Source organism: Nicotiana tabacum, chromosome 13 (assembly GCF_000715075.1).
Source record: "Nicotiana tabacum cultivar K326 chromosome 13, ASM71507v2, whole genome shotgun sequence".
In the NCBI taxonomy this organism is placed as follows: domain Eukaryota; kingdom Viridiplantae; phylum Streptophyta; class Magnoliopsida; order Solanales; family Solanaceae; genus Nicotiana; species Nicotiana tabacum.
Window position 1 is genome coordinate 30,236,853 of NC_134092.1, and position 19,297 is coordinate 30,256,149.

The following is a 19,297-nucleotide window of genomic DNA, read 5'->3' on the forward strand; positions in this document are numbered from 1 at the left end:
AAATAAAAAGAAAAGTAAAACACCCGGTCGTGGACCCATTTCCAAAAATAAATGCAAAAGAACTGTTTTGGACATTTTAATAGAAGAGCCCTTTAATGCATAGGAAATAAAAGGTAGTCATTAATATTAGAAGGAAGTATATTAATTTATTTCATTAACTTATTAAAATCAACAATCTCATGCATCAGCTAACCATGAAAAGATTGACTTTAGGGAATTTTACGAAAATGTCCCAAATAAGTTGTCACGATCCAAAATCTCACCACAGACGTCGTGATGGCACTTAGTCTCTAAGACTAAGTAAGGCAATTATAATTACAATTCAAGCCAATTTTTTTAAAATAGATAATCGAAACCAACAGCAGAAATAATTACAAACAACTCCCAAGACTGGTAATACTTGGTCATGAACTCTAACTGAATACATGAAATGATCTCAAGGATCGAACACTCAATATTGTTTGATTAATAATTAACAGTACAATAAAATAGAAAGACTCCAAGGGACTCTTGAATCCTTACGATCACACCCTAACTCTGTCCGAGTCCGATATCTCCAATATCTGGCTCTGCACAAAAATGTGCAGAAGTATAGTATGAGTATACCATAGTCGGCACCAGTAAATATCAAGACTTCACGACCCAATTTAGGATCATGACCGGCGCTTAAGAGCAAATACCCCCAAGTAAGCCTCATCGGTATTTTTCAGAAAATCGGACAGAGTTTTCCGTATTTTAGGACTATCCAAAAGTTTTTCTGTCTCATAAACAAATAACAACCAACCAATATTCACCTAAATCAATCACAATCTTCACTAACTAACCAAAACGAGTTTTCACCAACTAACAAAAACGAGTTTTCACCAACAATACCAGCCTTATCAACATATTAATACTAAATCCATCTCAAAAGTATGAAAAAAATACAATGCTAGTATCACGACCCCAAATTTCCTCCGTAGGATGTCGTGATGGCACCTAATCTCTAAGACTAGGTAAGCCTATTAATGCAGAATAAAAACAGAAATCTGAAATAAATAAATCTGAAAATTTACATAATTACAACTCCCAAAACTTGGTAGAAATAAGTCACAAGCTTCTAAGAATTTATCATCAATGTCTCTATATATCAGAGTCTAAAGAAATAAGGAAGCAACATAACAAGAATAGAAGGGGACTCCGGAGTCTGTGGACGCGGGCAGATATACCTCGAAGTCTCTATGCGCAGGTAACTCACTGATGTCTAGGTTGATAAGATGTACCTGGATCTACACAAAAAGATGTGCAGAAGCGTAGTATGAGTACACCACAGCGGTACCCAGTAAGTGCAAAAGCCTAACCTCGGTAGAGTAGTGACAAGGTCAGGTCAGGCCCTACTAGAAAATAATAATTGCATGGTAAAATGTTTAACAATATAATAAAATAAAATGACAATGGAAATGAATCAAGTAGCATGTCACCATTTAATTACACAAAATAATGACAAATAATAGCTCGTGGAATCAAAACAGAATTTCTTTCAACTTTAAGAAATCACAACAAATAGTCGAAGGCAAATGCGGCCATAAATCAATATCAACAAGGGCACTCCCGAGGTACCGCCTCGTAGTCCCAAATCATAAATAAATTCACAATATCTCATTTTCTTATCTCACCGCGGGAGCCTTCACAATTTATTTTAAAGAAAATATTTTTTTCCCGAAGTAGCATCCCGCGTTTTAGCCATTATTATCACACCGCATGACTTCTAGTAGTTTCCCCTACTAGCCACGCGTATCAAGCCACCTTTATCTCACCGCATGCGTTTCACACCCAAACCTTATACCACTGCATGCGTATCAATATCACAATTTGCACCTCAAGTGCCCAAATATTTTAATTTGCTAAAATAAATCAACAACAATATTTTTTCACAATAAAGAGCTCACGGCTCCACCATAATGAGTAAGAAAATCTCACCAAAAATATTCAAGAATAAATAACTCAACAAAATAATATTTTAAAATTTTAATATGTTACTTCAATACAAAATTTAAAATATTCAATAATTCATATTAATAATATTTAATTTAAAGAAAATCAACCTTCAAATAATGCACAGAATAAAAGAAACTAAGTTTCAATTAAACAGGTAAAACAATTAGCAGGAAAAGATTAAGCAATTTAAAATAATAAACATTTAAATCAATGATGAAGAATAATATAAGGTAAAATTATTTAATTGATATGCAACAATGATTTACACAATTTAAAGACATAATCTTTCACATTTAGCCTGTGTACACACTCGTCACCTTGTGTACGCGACTTTTAACACATTTTAATTTATCACAACAATACCAATCCTAGGAAAAAATTTTCCCACACAAGGTTAGACAAGTTACTTACCTTGACTTGCTCCAATTTAATCCACTAGTAGGCCGTTTCCTCGATTATCCAACTCTCAATGGCTCGAATCTAGCCAAAATAATTCGATACAATCAACAAAAATGATAGAAATCAATTTCGTAAGAAAATACTATATTTTTCAATAAATCCGAAATTAGCTCAAAAATCGCCCGTGGGGTCCACGTCTCGGAATCCGGCGAAACTTACAAAATCCGATAACTCATTCAATTATGAGTCCAATCATACCATTTTCACTCAAATCCGACTATTAATCGACACCGAAATCTCAAAAATTTATTTCTATGAGATTTCTAAAAGTCTCCCAAATTTCAATCTCAAAACACTGATTAAATGGTGAAAAAAATGATATATTCGTGTATATTGACCAAATCCGAGTTAGAATCACTTACCCAAATATTTTTCCTTGAAAATCTGACAAAAATCGCTTCTGCTCAATCTCAAGTTCGTCAAAAATGGCAAATGGGACGAAATCCCCTATTTTATACAACTGCCCAGGCAGCCTTCGATCCCGGGCATCGATCACGGCTTCGATCTTTATGGCCCTCGATCCTGGCCTCAGTCATGGCGTTCGATCACTGGCCTCGGTCATAGCCCTCAATCCTGGGCCTTCGATCATGGCCGCTTCGACCATGGCCCTCGAGTCTTGCCTTCGATTATGGCCCTCTAGCCTGGCCTTCGATCCTTGGCTCGATTTATGGGCTAGATTTTGTGCGCTCGATTTCTGGGCTCGGTTTTATACGCTCGATTTCTGGCTCGATTTGTTTCTGCATTTCCAGCATAAATGTTGCAGCAGCTGCTTAGTTCCCACTTTTGATCTGTTAACCATCCGAAACTCACTTGAGGCCCTCGGGACCTCAACCAAATACACCAACAAGTCCTAAAACATCATACGAACTTATTTGAAACCTCAAATCACTTCAAACAACACTAAAATCACACCCCAACTCAAGCTTAAGGAAACTTAAAAATTTTCAACTTCTACATTCGATATCGAAACCTATCAAATCAAGTCCGATTGACCTCAAATTTTACACACAAGTCATAAATGACATAACGGAGCTATGAAAATTTTAAGAACTGAATCCCGACCCCGATATCAAAAGTCAACTCCTCGGTCAAACTTCCAAACTTAAATTTCTATTTTAGCCATTTCAAGCCTAATTTAACTACGGACTTCCAAATAAAATTTCGAACATGCTCCTAAGTCCAAAATAACCATACGGAGCTGTTGGAATCATCAAAATTTTATTTCGGGGTCGTTTGCACATAATTCGACATCCGGTCACTATTTGAACTTACACTTTTAATTTTTTATCAAAATTCCATATCTCGGGCTAGGGACCTTGGAATTTGATTTCGATTATACGTCCAAGTCCCAAATCACGATACATACCTACCGGAACTGTCAAAATACTGATCCGAGTCTGTTTGCTCAAAATGTTGACCAAAGTCAACTCAATTGAGTTTTAAAGCTCTATTTCACATTTAATCCATTTTCGCATAAAAACTTTTCGAAAAATTTTACGGACTGCGCACGCAAGTCGAGGAATGATAAATAGTACTTTTTGAGGTCTTATAACACATAATAAATTATTAAATTTAAAGATGATATTTTGAGTCATCACAACTAGTAACTAGTCCAAAATAACGAATGAATACTCATGACACTAATAAAAATGACTATGGAGCGACTCTAAGAGTTCATAAGAAAAGACGGTAGCAAATAAATAAACTCTTTGCCCATGCGAACAAGTGCGGGGCTCACCGGAAACTATCAAATTGTATACTCTAATTAATGAAATTCTCTCTTGCGACAACTGCTCTCTGTAAAAAAAAATAGCGGGGAGTGAGTCGCTAGCTCAGTGAGTAATAACACTTAACCACAACCGTTTTTAATAGGGGACAAGTCAGAAAACATGTATGTTTAATAATAATTAGAAACTATCATAAAAATAAAATACCCTCTCAGAACGATAAATATAATTAGTCTATTCATGTGTTTCTTGTAACAGAAATCAATTTAACAAATCAGTAATAAACTCGGTAAATACTGTATCGTAGTAAATCTTTATGTTTGGGAGGTTTCTAAGAAAGGATCATGTAATCTGTATCACTGCGTGGACCCCTTCGTAAAAGGAGTCAAATATAACTATAGGTCCCTACTAAATGTAATCTGTATGCTAGTTCTACCTTTCCACTAGCGAGGACTATAACTGTAATCGGTAATCTGTAAATACAAGGTGCATCAGGTCTAACGAACCTGCTGTTAGCTACGGGATCCTTCAAAGTCTCCTCCCATTTATACTTTTTTTTTGTAAACAATAAATATTCACATGGAAATATTTTTAAAATAGTACAGGGCATTTCAATTCTTATCAAATCATGTAATCCAATTTCGGTAACGGTAATCATATCTCAAGTAACAGTAAAACATGTCTAGTAACAATGAGAATCTTTTAAATAACTGTAAAAATCGCAAGTAAACTATTCAGTACTATACCAAGTAAAGGACTTGTCCCACATGCAATTTCAAACATTCGATAACATATTTTATTTTCAAAATAACGTATAAACCATGAAAGTTATGAAAACACAAATTGCGGTAAGATTACTACTCACTATACTCGTGCCGAAATACCAAATACTTCATCTCGAGCAATTCGTACAACTTCCTCCAATCAATCTATAATTACATGATATCGATCTCATGTTAATTTCCATGTTTAGGCTAATTCATAACTAATTTAGAATGCCCAACCCTCAGAGTTTAATGTTTGGCTCTTAATTCGTCGAATTATAATAACCCAACAAATCCCTCTTATTCTACTTGAAATATCAAGACCCATTTCAGTATCCCAACTCACTGCTATCAAAACTACATTGTAAATTTTTCCAATATCACCAATATTAGTAGCAATCATATTTGATTACCAATCACTAACGAAACGGAGAAGTTTTTGAAGGAATATCCCTTCTTCTTCTTTTATTGGCATATACATAATATATAAGTTTATACCCCAAACCTATAGTATCAATTCACGAAAAAATCCATGAACTCCATTATTTCATTAATATTAATTCTTCAACTAATTCTCAACCCCAACTCTATAGCCATAGAATTTATGAATCACATCTATGAATTAAGTTCAAAAATTTATGAATCAAATCTATGAATTAAGTTCAAAAATTTACCTCCTCCTCCTCCTCCTCCTCCTCCTTCTTCTTCTTCTTCTTCTTCTTCTTCTTCTTCTTCTTCTTCTTCTTCTTCTTCTTCTTCTTCTTCTTCTTTGTTTAGTTAGTTTCTCTTCGTTGAATTTTTCCGGTGCTCTTCAATGGAATAAAAGTGCCAATCTCACGTTTTCTTTTGTTCTCAAAAGTGGCTACCAAGCTTTTCACCAAATTTTTCCTTAACTTATTGTTGCCCATGAGTTTTCCCTGTGTTAGAATCCTTCTACTACCCAAAGCCCTATTTTTCTTTTTCTTTTTTGTATTTGCCGTGAGTCCTTCCCCTTCCCTTAATCACTTTTTTTGCTTTTCCTTTTTGCCAGATTGTAATCTGGTGGGTTTCGGCCCTTTTCTTTTTTGTGTATTTTTTTGTTTTTTGTTTTTTTTGTTTGTTAAATGACCAATATGTCCTTGTTTAAAATTTATGGGCTATTACATCCTTCCCACCTTATAAAATTCGGTTCCCGAATTTAACTCAAGCATGTACCTGTAGACTGAAATAAATAAGGATATTTGACGCGCATATCATCTTTCATTTCCCAAGTAGCTTCTTCAACGGTATGATTTCTCCATAGGACTTTCACAAATATAATTTTTTTTGACCGTAGCTTCCTTACTTGTCTATCAACAATAGCCATCGGCTCCTCCTCGTAAGACAACTTCTCATCAAGCGGTATAGCTGGCGCTTCAAGCACCTAAGATGAGTCTGATATACATTTTCTAGCATTGAGACATGGAACACTGGATGAATAAAAGACAACTCAGGAGGAAGTGCCAAACGATAAGCTTCAACTTCCACTCAGTCTAGTATCTCATACGGTCCTATAAACTTGGGGCTCAACTTGCCTCTTTTCCCAAACCGCATTACACCTTTCGTAGGAGAGACTCGTAAGAACACTTTGTCTCCAATTGCGAATACTAAGTCTCTTCTTCTCTTATCCGCATAAGATTTTTATCTGCTTTGAGCTGTAAGCAATCTCTGTCTGATCAACTGGACTTTGTCCATAGCTTCTTGTACTAAGTTGGGTCCCCATAAGTTAGTCTCACCATCTTCAAACCATCCGATAGGAGAACGACATCTTCTACCATACAATGCTTCGTACGGTGCCATTTGAATACTGGACTGGAAGCTATTATTGTAAGCAAATTCAGCTAAAGGTAGATAAGTGTCCCAACTACCTCCAAACTCAAGAATGCAAGCTCTCAACATATCCTCCAAGATCTATATAGTACGTTCAGACTACCCGTCTGGCTGTGGGTAAAATGCAGTACTAAGATCTACTCGTGTATCCAATGCTTCTTGAAAAGATTTCCAAAAGCGTGAAGTGAATTGTGATCCTCTATCAGAGATGATGGATACTAGAACTCCGTGAAGTCGGACAATTTCGTTCATAAATATTTGTGCATATCTTACTCCACCATATGTAGTTTCACTGGCAAAAAGTGTGCTGATTTTGTCAATCGATCTACAATCACCCATACAGAGTCATAACCTCTAAGGGTTCGTGGTAGACCGGTGACAAAATCCATAGTAATTCTTTCTCATTTCCATTCTGGAATCTCAATTTATTGTGTAATCTATAAATCAATATAAGTGTAGTGTTACCACTTGTGAACTCTATAATCTATTTCGCTTTCAGTAGAATTTTCGGTTATAACCAGCATCTTGATTTCACTTTTCATATCATTATTTTTTTCTTAAAAAAAATATCTATTGCTAATTTACTCTTCCAAATCTCAAAATCTTTGTACTACTCGTTTACTAAATCGTACAGGAAACTTGCAGGATTAGTAATAATAAGTTCTCATATTGTATCTTCTTAATAACTTGTTAGGAATAAGTTCTTCCTTGATATCCCCATGTTATTGTAGATTATAATCTCTTTTTTTTTGCTCAACTAATCCATCAATTAGCTTGTGCAGAATATAAATCTGATTTTATTCATGAGCATCCTCGCATCCAAGCCAAGTGCAACACTCCATACAGAGTGACGATATCATCTTTTTAATTCTACCCATAACATCTTTCACTGGTATTAAATTTTCAATATCATGAACATAACATAATTATAATATAGACTATCTATCAATAACTTAGAATAAGAGTTCAAGTAAATACCCGAAAGAATCAGTAAGTAGTTAAGCTTCCTTGGCTTCTATTGATATGATTCCACGCATTGTATTAGTTCCTCTCCAGAATCCTTTGCTTTAAGCTTTTACGGCTATGCAAAGTCCCTTTTTTTTCTTTTAACCCTTAAACTAATTCCAACAGAACCTTTTCTTATGGGCTTCGGCCCTTTTAAGTGCTTCTCTATTTTTTTTGTTTTTTTTTTTACTTAAATTATTTGCTAAATGACCAATATGTCCTCATTTAAGATATTGGTGGTATTATATCCTCCCCGCCTTATGAAATTCGGTCCTTTTCTTTTTTGTGTATTTTTTTTTTGTTTTTTTTTGTTTGTTAAATGGCCAATATGTCCTTGTTTGGAATTTTTGGGCTATTACACTAACATCAGTGGAGTAGTGACGAGGTATAATCAAGACACTCACTAATCTAATAACCTGTGCAATATAGTATACAAAAATAATAGAAACAAATAACAATGATGACAACAATAATTAACTAGTGATATACACATCAGGGCAACAAGAACACCATAAATGTTGCTCAACAAATAATGAATACAAGTAAAACCAATTAATCAAGTCCTTCAAATATAAATCTTTCGCCTATATGTTTTTCAAATAATAATCTTCAGGATATAATACTTTTCAATAAATATATTTCGAATATACTCCCTTCAAATAAATATCTTTCAAATATAATTCTTTCAAATAAATCTCTTTCAAATATATTTTTTTTCAAATAAATCTCTTTCAAATATAATTCTTTCAAATAAATATCTTTCGAATAAAAGTCACCATGTGACACCTCATTTCAAAATCATAAAATACGGGTCTCAGCCCACTTTCATATTTCCACGGCACCTCGTGCCAATTTCTCTATCACAATCGCACGGACAACTCATGTGTCAATATCATCCTCATTTAACCACGACACATCGTGCCCACATTTCATATCACAACTGCACGGACAATTCACGTGTCAATATCATCATTATTTACTCACGGCACCTCGTGCCCACATTTTATTTCATAATCCACCTGGCACAATTCACGTGTCAATATCATCATTATTTACTCACGGCACCTCATGCCCACATTTCATTTCATAATCCGCCGGGCAATAGCCACATGCTCCCAATTTTAACATAGATCAGACTATTATCAATTTACCAACAACAAGATAAATTGCACAAGATATAAAAATAAGCACAAGGAAAATCACAACATCACATGAAAATTACCAATGCAATAACCCCACGTCATCACATAAAAATTACCAACACAATAAATCCACATCATCACATATCATCCTTGACAATAGACACCCTTATCACTCTTATAATAACCTCCCTTATTCCCCCGTCATGACAATATTAATAGCCACCCTTATCGCTCCGTATAATAGCCACTCTTATCACTCCGCCCAAATAATATCCCAGCACACATAACCACAGTGAAATGCCACCCTTATATTCTCATAATAATAACTCAAATTGCACAATAATTTACGCGGAATATTATCACGACAACACAACACAATTATTTTCTGTCACAATTTACCCAATGACCACAACCAATTCCAATGATATAGTAAAATCAATAAATTTCTCAAAAATAGCCAAAGACTCCACATAACTTATATAAAACCTTAAAACAATCAACAAAAATGGAAAAATAACTCAGCATAGGACAACGCCTTCTTTAATCCAGATTTTAATAAATATAAATTAATACCTCATTTTAAACTTATTTTATACTTATTTGCAGATAAGGATTTCCATAATGAATTTAATTCCAACAAAATATCAAATTAACAAGCACACAGAATTCACATAAAAATTCAAGTGACAATAACATCAAATTATCATATAAGATACAATTTCGACAAACAAGGAACGAGGCATGACACATAAAGGATTTAATAAGTGCCAACAATTTCTAATTTAATACATAAGGGCATCTACAATTTTAACCGATATAATTTCCACATATAAACCAAGTATATACTCGTCACCTCGCGTACATGATTTTTCAACTACACAACTTCCACATAAAACTCAATGCCTAAGGGGTAATTCCTCCACTCAAGGTTAGGCAAGATACTTACCTTTTTGAAGTTAGGTCGATATTCCAAAATAGTCTTCTTGCTTGAATTGACCTCCGGACAGCTCAAATCTATCCAAATTAATTGTATAACTTCATTAAAATTCATCGAAAATAATTTCGGATAATAAAACACCAACTTAAAATTTTATTCTAAAAAGTCATTGCAGGGCCCGCCCCTCGGAACCCGACAGAATTTTTACGAAATCCAAACACCCATTCCGATACGAGTTCAACTATACCAAAATTATCAAATTACGATAACGGATCGCCCTTCAAATTTTAAATTAAAGTCTAGAGGATTTCTACCATTTTCAGCCCAATTCACTAATTTAGTAATAAAAACAACAATAGATTCATGTAATTTAACCAAAATCAAGTTAGAAATTCTTACTCCAATGTTTTCCTTGAAAAGCTCTCGAAATATCGCCTAACCCGAGCTTCCTTGGTCCAAAAATAGAATAATGAGACGAATTTGGACTTTATTCTACTGCCCAGGGGTTTGTTCTTCGCGTTCGCGACCCTCCCCTCGCGTTCGCTATGAACAAATTCTTCAACAGCCATTTTCAAACTATTCTCAGACAACCTCTAGTATAATGGTCATAATTTTTGTACAAAAATCCAAATCATGATTTGTTTGACTTTTTAAATCCTAGACTCTAAGGGCTATAACTTTCTTTTGTTGCTCATCTCCCAATCCCTTCTAGATTGCAAGATATAAGCTTCCAAAATCAACCTTGTACAGTAGAGATTTCCAAACTCTTCACATATAGTGTAGTGTATCCACCATAAATTTTTGGTACATAACTCCAAATGACAAATGGTTTACCTTTATGAAAACTAGACACAAAGGGCTATAACTTTCAATTTTGGACTATCTCTAAATTCCTTATAGATTGCTAGATATGAGCCTCCAAAATAAGACTAGTGCAACAGAGACTTCCTTCTTCGCGAACGCGAGAGTCTCTTCGTGAACGTGAAGAACAAAATCCCAGAAGCCAAATCCTTCTTTGCGAACTCGAAGAACAACACTAGACATCAGAAAATCAGCATCCAAAGTAGCCCAAAATGATTTGAAATACACCCGAGGCCCCAGGACCCCAACCAAATATACCAACAAGTCTCAAAATATATTACGGACTTAGTCGAAACCTCAAATCACATCAAACAACGCTAAAATCATGAATCATACCCCAATTCAAGCTTAATGAAACTAAGAAATTTCAATTTCTACATTCGACGCCGAAACTTATCAAATCAAGTCCGTCTGACCTCAAATTTTACACACAAGTCATAAATGATATAACAAACCTATGAAAATTTTTAGAATTGGATTCCGACCCCGGTATCAAAAAGTCAACTCCCCGGTCAAACTTTCAACTTGTCACGACCCCAAATTCCCTCCGTATGATGTCGTGATGGCACCTAATCTCTAAGACTAGGTAGGCCTATCAATGCTGAATAACAATTAAAATATGAAATAAATAAATCTGCAATTCACATAACTACAACTCCCAAAACCAGGTAGAAATAAGTCACAAACTTCTAAGAATTTATCCTCAATATCTCTATATATCAGAGTCTAAAGAAAATAAGGAAGCAACAAAATAATGATAGAAGGGGACTCTGATGTCTACGGACGCTGGCAGATATACCTCGAAGTCTCCGTACACAGGTAGCTTATTGATGTCTGGGAGGGTAAGATATATCTGGATCTGCACAAAAGATGTGCAGAAGCATATTATGAGTACACCACAGCGGTGCCCAATAAGTGTCAAGCCTAACCTCGGTAGAGTAGTGACGAGGTCAAGTCAGGCCATACTGGAATAATAAAAGACAAGGTGAAATGTTTAACAATATAATAAAAATAAAATGACAATGAAAATGAATCAAGTAAGTAGTATGTCACCAATTAACTACGCAAAATAATGGCAAATAATACCTCGTGGAAACAAAACAAAAAAAATTTCAACTTTAAGAAAATCACAACAATAATCAAAGGCAACTGCAGCCATAAATCAATATCAACAAGGGAACTCCCGAGGTACCGCCTCGTAGTCCCAAATCATAAATAAATTCACAATATCTCATTTTCTTATATCACTGCGAGAGCCTTCACATTTAATTTTAAAGAAAATATTTTTCCGAAATAGCATCCCGCGTTTTAGCCACCCTTATCATACTGCATGACTTCTAGTAGTTTTCCTACTAGCCACGCGTATCAAGCCACCCTTATCTCACCGTATGCGTTTCAACACCCAGACTTTATACCACCGCATGCGTATCAATATCACAATATATCACAATTTGCACCTCAAGTGCCCAAATATTTTAACTTGCCAAAATAAATCAACAACCAGAATATTTTTCCACAATAAGGATCTCACGGCTCAATCACAGTAAATACAAAAATCTTCACCAAATATTCAGCAAAATAATATCCATTATTTCCACAATACGGAGCTCACGGCTCAATCACAATGAATACAAAAATCTTCACAAAATATTCAGCAAAAATAATATTTCCACAAATTTAACATCTTGACTTAACATCAAATTATTAAATGTAAAATACTTTATTTTTAATAATATTTAATTTAAAAAAATTCAACCTTCAAATAATGCACAGAAAAGAAAGCAAAGTTTCGACCAAAGAGGTAAAAACAATTAGTAGAAAAACTGTCAGGCATATTTAGGAATATAATATAGATCAATGATGATGAATATAATCAGATAAAATAATTTAATTAATGTGTGACAGAGATATACACAATTTAAAAATAGAAGTTTTTCGGAGTGGTTTCGGAGTGAATTGAGACACTTAGTCTCTAAAGTAGAAGCTTAAGTTAGAAAGTCAATCGAATGTTGACTTATGTGTACACGATCTCGGATTTAAATTTTGATGGTTCAGTTAGCTCCGTTAAGTGATTTTGGACTTAAGAGTGCGTCCGAAAAGTGATTTGGAGGTCTGTAGTGGAATTTGGCTTGAATTGGCGAAAGCTAAAATTTTGGCGATTTTAACCGGCAGTGGAAATTTTGATATCGGGGTTGGATTAGATTTTTGAAAGTTGGAGTAGGTTCGTGGTATCATTTTAGACCTGTGTGCAAAATTTGAGGTCATTCGAACGTGTTTTGGTAGGTTTCAACATCGTTGGTGGAATTCGAAAGTTTAGAAATTCTTAGGCTAGAATCCGGGGGTAATTTGGTATTTTGATGTTATTTTGGGTGATTTGAAGGCTCGACTAAGTTCGTATGGTATTTTAGGATTGATTGGTATGTTTGGTTGAGGCCCGGGGGGCCTCGAGCGTGTTTCGGATGCTCAGCGGGTCATTTTTGGACTTAGGGAGTTGGCAGATTTTCTGGTGTTATTGCACACATTTTTCTTCTTCGCATTCGCGAGGGAGATCTCGCAATCGCGTAGGTCATCTGAGAGGTCAGCAAAAATTGCTCTTCGCGTTCCCGAAGATGAAGACGTGATCGCATAAGGTTATCAGGCAGTGCACCGCGAATGCGTGGGCTAGGCCGCGTTCGCGAAGAAAAAGGTGAGGCAGCAATGGAATTTGAGTGTTACTCTTCGTGGTCGCGTGAGGACAATTGCGATCGCGTAGGTGTGAGCAACTGGTGCATCGCGTTCGCGTGAGGTGTTACGCGTTCACGTAGAGTAAATTTCTAAGGGAGCGAAGTTGTTCTTCGCGATCGCGAGGCCTTTTCCGCGATCGCGATTAAGGAAATATGGGCAGCGGTGTTAAATTTCAAAATCGAGGGTTTGAGCCTATTTTTCATATTTTGAGCTAGATACCACAGATTTAGGTGATATTTGAAGGGATTTTCAGGGAGTTGATTGGGGTAAGTGTTTCTCACTTGATTTTGGTTAAATTCCATGATTATATCTTGATTTTTGTCATCTAAATTATGATTTGGGGTGAAAATTAGGGAAAAGTGGAAGAGTTCTTGAGATGAAATTTTGAGGTTTTGAAGGGGATTTTTGTTGTCGGATTTTGGTAAATTTGGTATGACTAGACTAGTGAATGAATGGTCTTTCGGGTTTTGTGACTTTTATCGGATTTCGAGACGTGGGCCCGGGAGGGTTGGACCAATTTCAGATTTTTGCTATAATTTGGTATTTTTCTTGTGGAATTGATCCCTTTAGCCTATTTTGATCGTATTGTATTGCTTGTGGCTAGACGCTCGGAGGCCGATTCGAGATGCAAGGGCATTGCGGAGTAGAGATTTGCTCGGATTGAGGTAATTAACGATTGTAAATCTGGTCCTGAGGGTATGAAACCCCGGAATGTTGTATCATTTTACTATTTGGAGGTGGCGCACATGCTAGGTGATGGGTGTGTGGGCGTGCACTGTTGGGGATTGTGACTTGGTCCGCCCGTATCAACTGTAAAGTTGAATATTTTATTGAAACTATACGATTCTTACATGTTTTAGAAAGAATTTCTGTAAGTCAGGCTGGATGCCATGTTTAGGCCTTATGCAGTGTTGTTTGGACCCTTAGTGGTCTTTACTTGCTATCCTCTCATTGTTTTTGATTAAAAATGTATACTCAGCCATGTTTATATATATTTACAGCATAACTCAGTCTCTATTACTCTATTTTGATGCATCATATAAATGTTGTTTGGGCTGAATACTTTGTTTTCTAAGAGCCCGAGAGGCTGGAGAGGTTTATGACTGAGTCGGGCTTTTCTTTTCCGCACTTCTGTTTTGATTTGAACTCCTTTACGAAGGTTTTTATGTTAAATAGCCTTGAAATTATTTTTGAAATGAAAAATATCGATTTATTTTGGAAATGAGTCGGCTTGCCTAGTTCCACGATAGGCGCCATCACGACAGGGTTAGTTTGGGTCATGACAGCCTCGATCCTGGGCCTTCGATCCTGGGCCTTTGATCTTGGGCCTTCGATCCTGGGCCTTCGATCCTCAACCTCGATCCTGGGCCTCGATCTTCAGCCTTCGATCCTAGGCCTCGGTCTTCGGCCTTCAACCCTCGACGTCGATCCTAGGCCTCGGTCTTCGGCCTTCGATTTTTACCCCCGAATTTCCAACAGAAAAATATTGCAGTAGTTGTTTAAGTCCAACGTTTGATCCGTTAACCATCTGAAACTCACCCGAGTCCCTCGGGACCTTAACCAAATACACCAACAAGTCCTAAAACATCATACGAACTTATTTTAAACCTCAAATCACATCAAACAACACTAAAATCACAAATCACATCCCAATTCAAGCTTAATAAAACTTAAAAATTTCCAACTTCTACATTCGATGTCGAAACCTATCAAATCAAGTCCGATTGACCTCAAATTTTGCACAACGGTCATAAATGACATAATAGAGCTATGAAAATTTTTAGAATTGGATTCCGATCCCGATATCAAAAAGTCAACTCCCGGTCAAACTTCCAAACTTAAATTCTTATTTTAGCCATTTCAAGCCTAATGTAACTACGGACTTCCAAATAAAATTTTGGACACGCTCCTAAGTCTAAAATCACCATATGAAGCTGTTGAAATCATCAAAATTCTATTCCGGGGTCGTTTTCTCAAAATGTTGAGTGAAGTCAAACTTAGCACTTTATGGCCAACTTAAGGAACCAAGTGTTCCGGTTTCAACCCAAACACTTCCAAATCCCGAACCAACCATCCCCGTAAATCATAAATCATTAAAAGCACATACGGAAAGTTTTATTTTAGGGAACGGGGTTCTAAAAGTATATATATATATATATATATATATATATATATATATATATATATATATATATATATATATATATATATATATATATATATATATATATATATATATATATATATATATATATATATATATATATATATATATATATATATATATATATATATATATATATATATATATATATATATATATTAAGCATTGGGCCTATCTTGAACCACAAATCTTTTTAACAATTGATGATGTTAATCAGTGTTGGGCTCCACAATAAGGGGTAAAATCAATAAAAACTACCAGTTATGTCCATTTATAAGTAGCTTATTATAAAAATTGGTCAATTCATAAAATATTACTAATATTATCCAATTAGCTATTTGTAGCAAAAATAAAAGGTTAAAATTTTGCTTTCTTTTAAGTGTGTGTTATTAGAATAGACTGGGTACATCTTAAAGAATTTGAAACTCAGTTTTGGGATGATTTGGCGAAATTTTGAATTGAAAACTCGAATGAGTTTCAAATTCTTTAAGATGTACCCAATCTATTCTAATAACACACACTCAAAAGAAAGTAAAATTTTAACCTTTTGTTTTTGCTACAAATAGCTAATTGGATAATATTAGTAATATTTTATGAATTGACCAATTTTTATAATAAGCTACTTATAAATAGACATAGCTGGTGGTTTTCATTGATTTTACCCCTTATTATGGAGCCCAACACTGATTAACATCATCAATTGTTAAAAAGATTTGTGGTTCAAGATAGGCCCAATGCTTAAGGATGTTGGATGCCAATCTCTCTCTCTCTCTCTCTCTCTCTCTCTCTCTCTCTCTCTCTCTCTCTCTCTCTCTCATATATATATATATATATATATATATATATATATATATATATATATATATATATATATAATTGGTATTGTGATTAAGCCAATTGGCAAGCTAATAAATGCCAATAGTATATGGTAACTTTATTCTATATTTGACTATGTTAGTCAAAAATATATATAATATAATGACCCAACCAGTCATTTTAACTTTTAGAACCCCGTTCTCAAAATAAAACTTTCCGTATATATTTTTAATGATTTATGACTTGCGGTGATAGTTGGTTCGGGATTTGGAAGTGTTTGGGTTGAAAGCGGAACACTTGGTTCCTTAAGTTGGCCTTAAAGCGCTAAGTTTCACTTTGGTCAATATTTTGAGAAAATGACCATGGAATAGAATTTTGACGATTCCAACAGCTCCGTATGGTGATTTTGGACTTAGGAGCGTGTTCAGAATTTTATTTGGAAGTCCGTAGTTTAATCAGGTTTGAAATGACTAAAATAGGAATTTAAGTTTGAAAATTTGACCGGGGAGTTGACTTTTTGATATCGGAGTCGGAATCCAGTTCTGAAATTTTTTATAGCTCTGTTATGTCATTTATGACCTGAATTGGAGGATGATTCATGACCCAATGAAGAAGTTGGAAATTTTAAGTTTTATTAAGCTTGAATTGGAGGATGATTCGTGGTTTTAGCATTATTTGATGTGATTTGAGGTTTCGACTAAGTTCGTATGATTGTTTTAGGACTTATTGGTATAATTAGTTGAGGTCCCGAGAGGCTCGGGTGAGTTTCGGACGACTAACGGATCACTTCTGGCCTTTGAAACACTGATGATAACTGCTTGTATTTTTCTTCTAGTATCCCTATATGCGATCGCGTAAATTGGTCTGCGATCGCGTAGAGTAAGTTAGGCAGAGGTGGATTTGTTCTACACGATCGCGTGAATGGGGTTGCGATCGCGTAGGCTTAATTTGGCAGCTGAGAATTTGCTCTATGCCATCGCATGGGCAAGTCCGCGATCGCGTAGGTTGGATTCAATTGTGTTATGCGAATGCGTGGCTAAGGCTGCGTTCGCGAAGAGTAAACGAAGCTGAAGCTGACCACGCGCTTAATATTTCGCGATCGCGTGAGGAGGCTCGTGATCGTGCAGGCTTGCGGAGACTGTGCTTCGCGATCGCACGGGATTTTCCACGATCGCGTAGGGTTAATGTTTGGGCAGTAAAATTTGTGCTACGCGATCACGTGAGAAAGTTCGCGATCGCGTAGAAGAGATCACTGGGCAGAGAGTTTAAGTTCTGAAAATGGGACTTCGTTCCATTTTACATTTTTAACGATTTGGAGCTCGGATTTAGGCAATGTTTGGGAGATTTTCAGATAAAATAACTGGGTAAGAGTTCTTAACTCAATATTGGTTAAATTACCGGAATCCATCACTATTTTTATCATTTAATTAGTGAATTGAGTTGGAAAAATTTGGAAACCCTCTTGGATAGATTTGAGGATTTGAGGGCCGAATTGTTATCGGAATTTAGTGATTTTGGTATGGGTAGACTCGTGGTTGAGTGAGTGTTCATATTTCGTAACTTTCTCCGGAATCCGAGACGTGGGTCCCACGGATGAATTTTTAATTAATTTCGAAATTTTTATTGAAAATGTAGTATTTTCTTATAGAATTGATTCCTATAATTTTTAGTGATTTTATCGAATTATTTTTGGCTAGATTCGAGCCAAACAGAGTTGGATAATCGTGAAAAAGGCCTTCTAGTGGATTAAATTGGAGCAAGATGAAGTAAGTCTCTTGTCTAATCTTGTGAGGGGGAAATTACCCCATAGGGATTAAATTGAATAAATGTTGCTAATTGCGGGGGCTACGTACGCACGAGGTGACGAGAGTTCGTGCGTAGCTACTATTAATGCTAAAGTCCAGGTAGTTTAGGACTCAAAGCATGAATTACTTGTGTAAATTGTATTCTTTATTTAATTAATATTAATTGATATATATGAATATATTGTGAATTATTAGATAAAGATATTAAAGAATGGAAATCTCATATGCTTGATTTTCTGTTTTAATTAATTAATTATTAAAAGAAATTGTTCTTCCTCCCGAATTTATCCTATAATAAATATACTACCCTTCCTGAGGTACATAAGAAAATATCCTCCTTTCTTGTGGAGCGGGCCGAACGCCTCGACAGGATAAATGCATCTATAGATCACGCCGCACGTCCCTCAACAGTGTACACGATACTCTAGATCGGGCCGTACATCCTCGGCAGAAATCGTGCTTAATAATAATAATAATAATTACACGATACTTTAATAGTTTATTTTAGCTTGCGAAACTAATTGAAAAATTGAAAAATCCATGGAATTTAATGAATTATTAATCTTGCTTGTTAAAAAATTAATTGTTATTCTTGTAAATGATATTTAATTGATAAATTAGAAATTATTTGAATTTAAGAAAATTAATTAATATATTGAGAATGGTTGCATTTGAAGGAATTTGATTATTTCCGCTGATTAAATAAATTATTTTAAATTCTGTAAATTATGTTGATTTAAATATCCTAGTTATATTTCAATTATTATTATTGACCCATAGTGAGTGTCAAAGTCGGTCATCTCGTCTCTACCACTTCGAGATTAGGCTTGATACTTACTGGGTACACGTTGTTTACGTACTCATACTACACTTGCTGCACTTTTTGTGCAGGACCTGAGGCAAGTACTAGTGGGGGACCTATCGTCTTACACCCACGTTATCCAGGGGCATAGTGGTGAGCTGCCTTTCTGAGCCGTTCTGCAGCTACTAGTGTCTATCCTTGTATTTTTCATTCTGTCTATTTTTATTTCACACAGTATTTGAGGTTTTGTATAATCTACTAGATAC

At 35.3% G+C, this 19,297-nt stretch overlaps 1 long non-coding RNA gene across 1 annotated transcript; it reads right to left on the reverse strand.

Moving 5' to 3' along the window:
* Positions 1-1,008: 1,008 nt before the first annotated feature.
* LOC142168394 (uncharacterized) lies at positions 1,009-7,986 on the reverse strand. Its single transcript, XR_012698260.1, has 3 exons — positions 7,754-7,986; positions 2,389-2,457; positions 1,009-1,268 (listed from the first exon to the last, which is right to left on the reverse strand). It is a non-coding gene; the product is annotated as an uncharacterized LOC142168394 (long non-coding RNA).
* Positions 7,987-19,297: the final 11,311 nt, after the last annotated feature.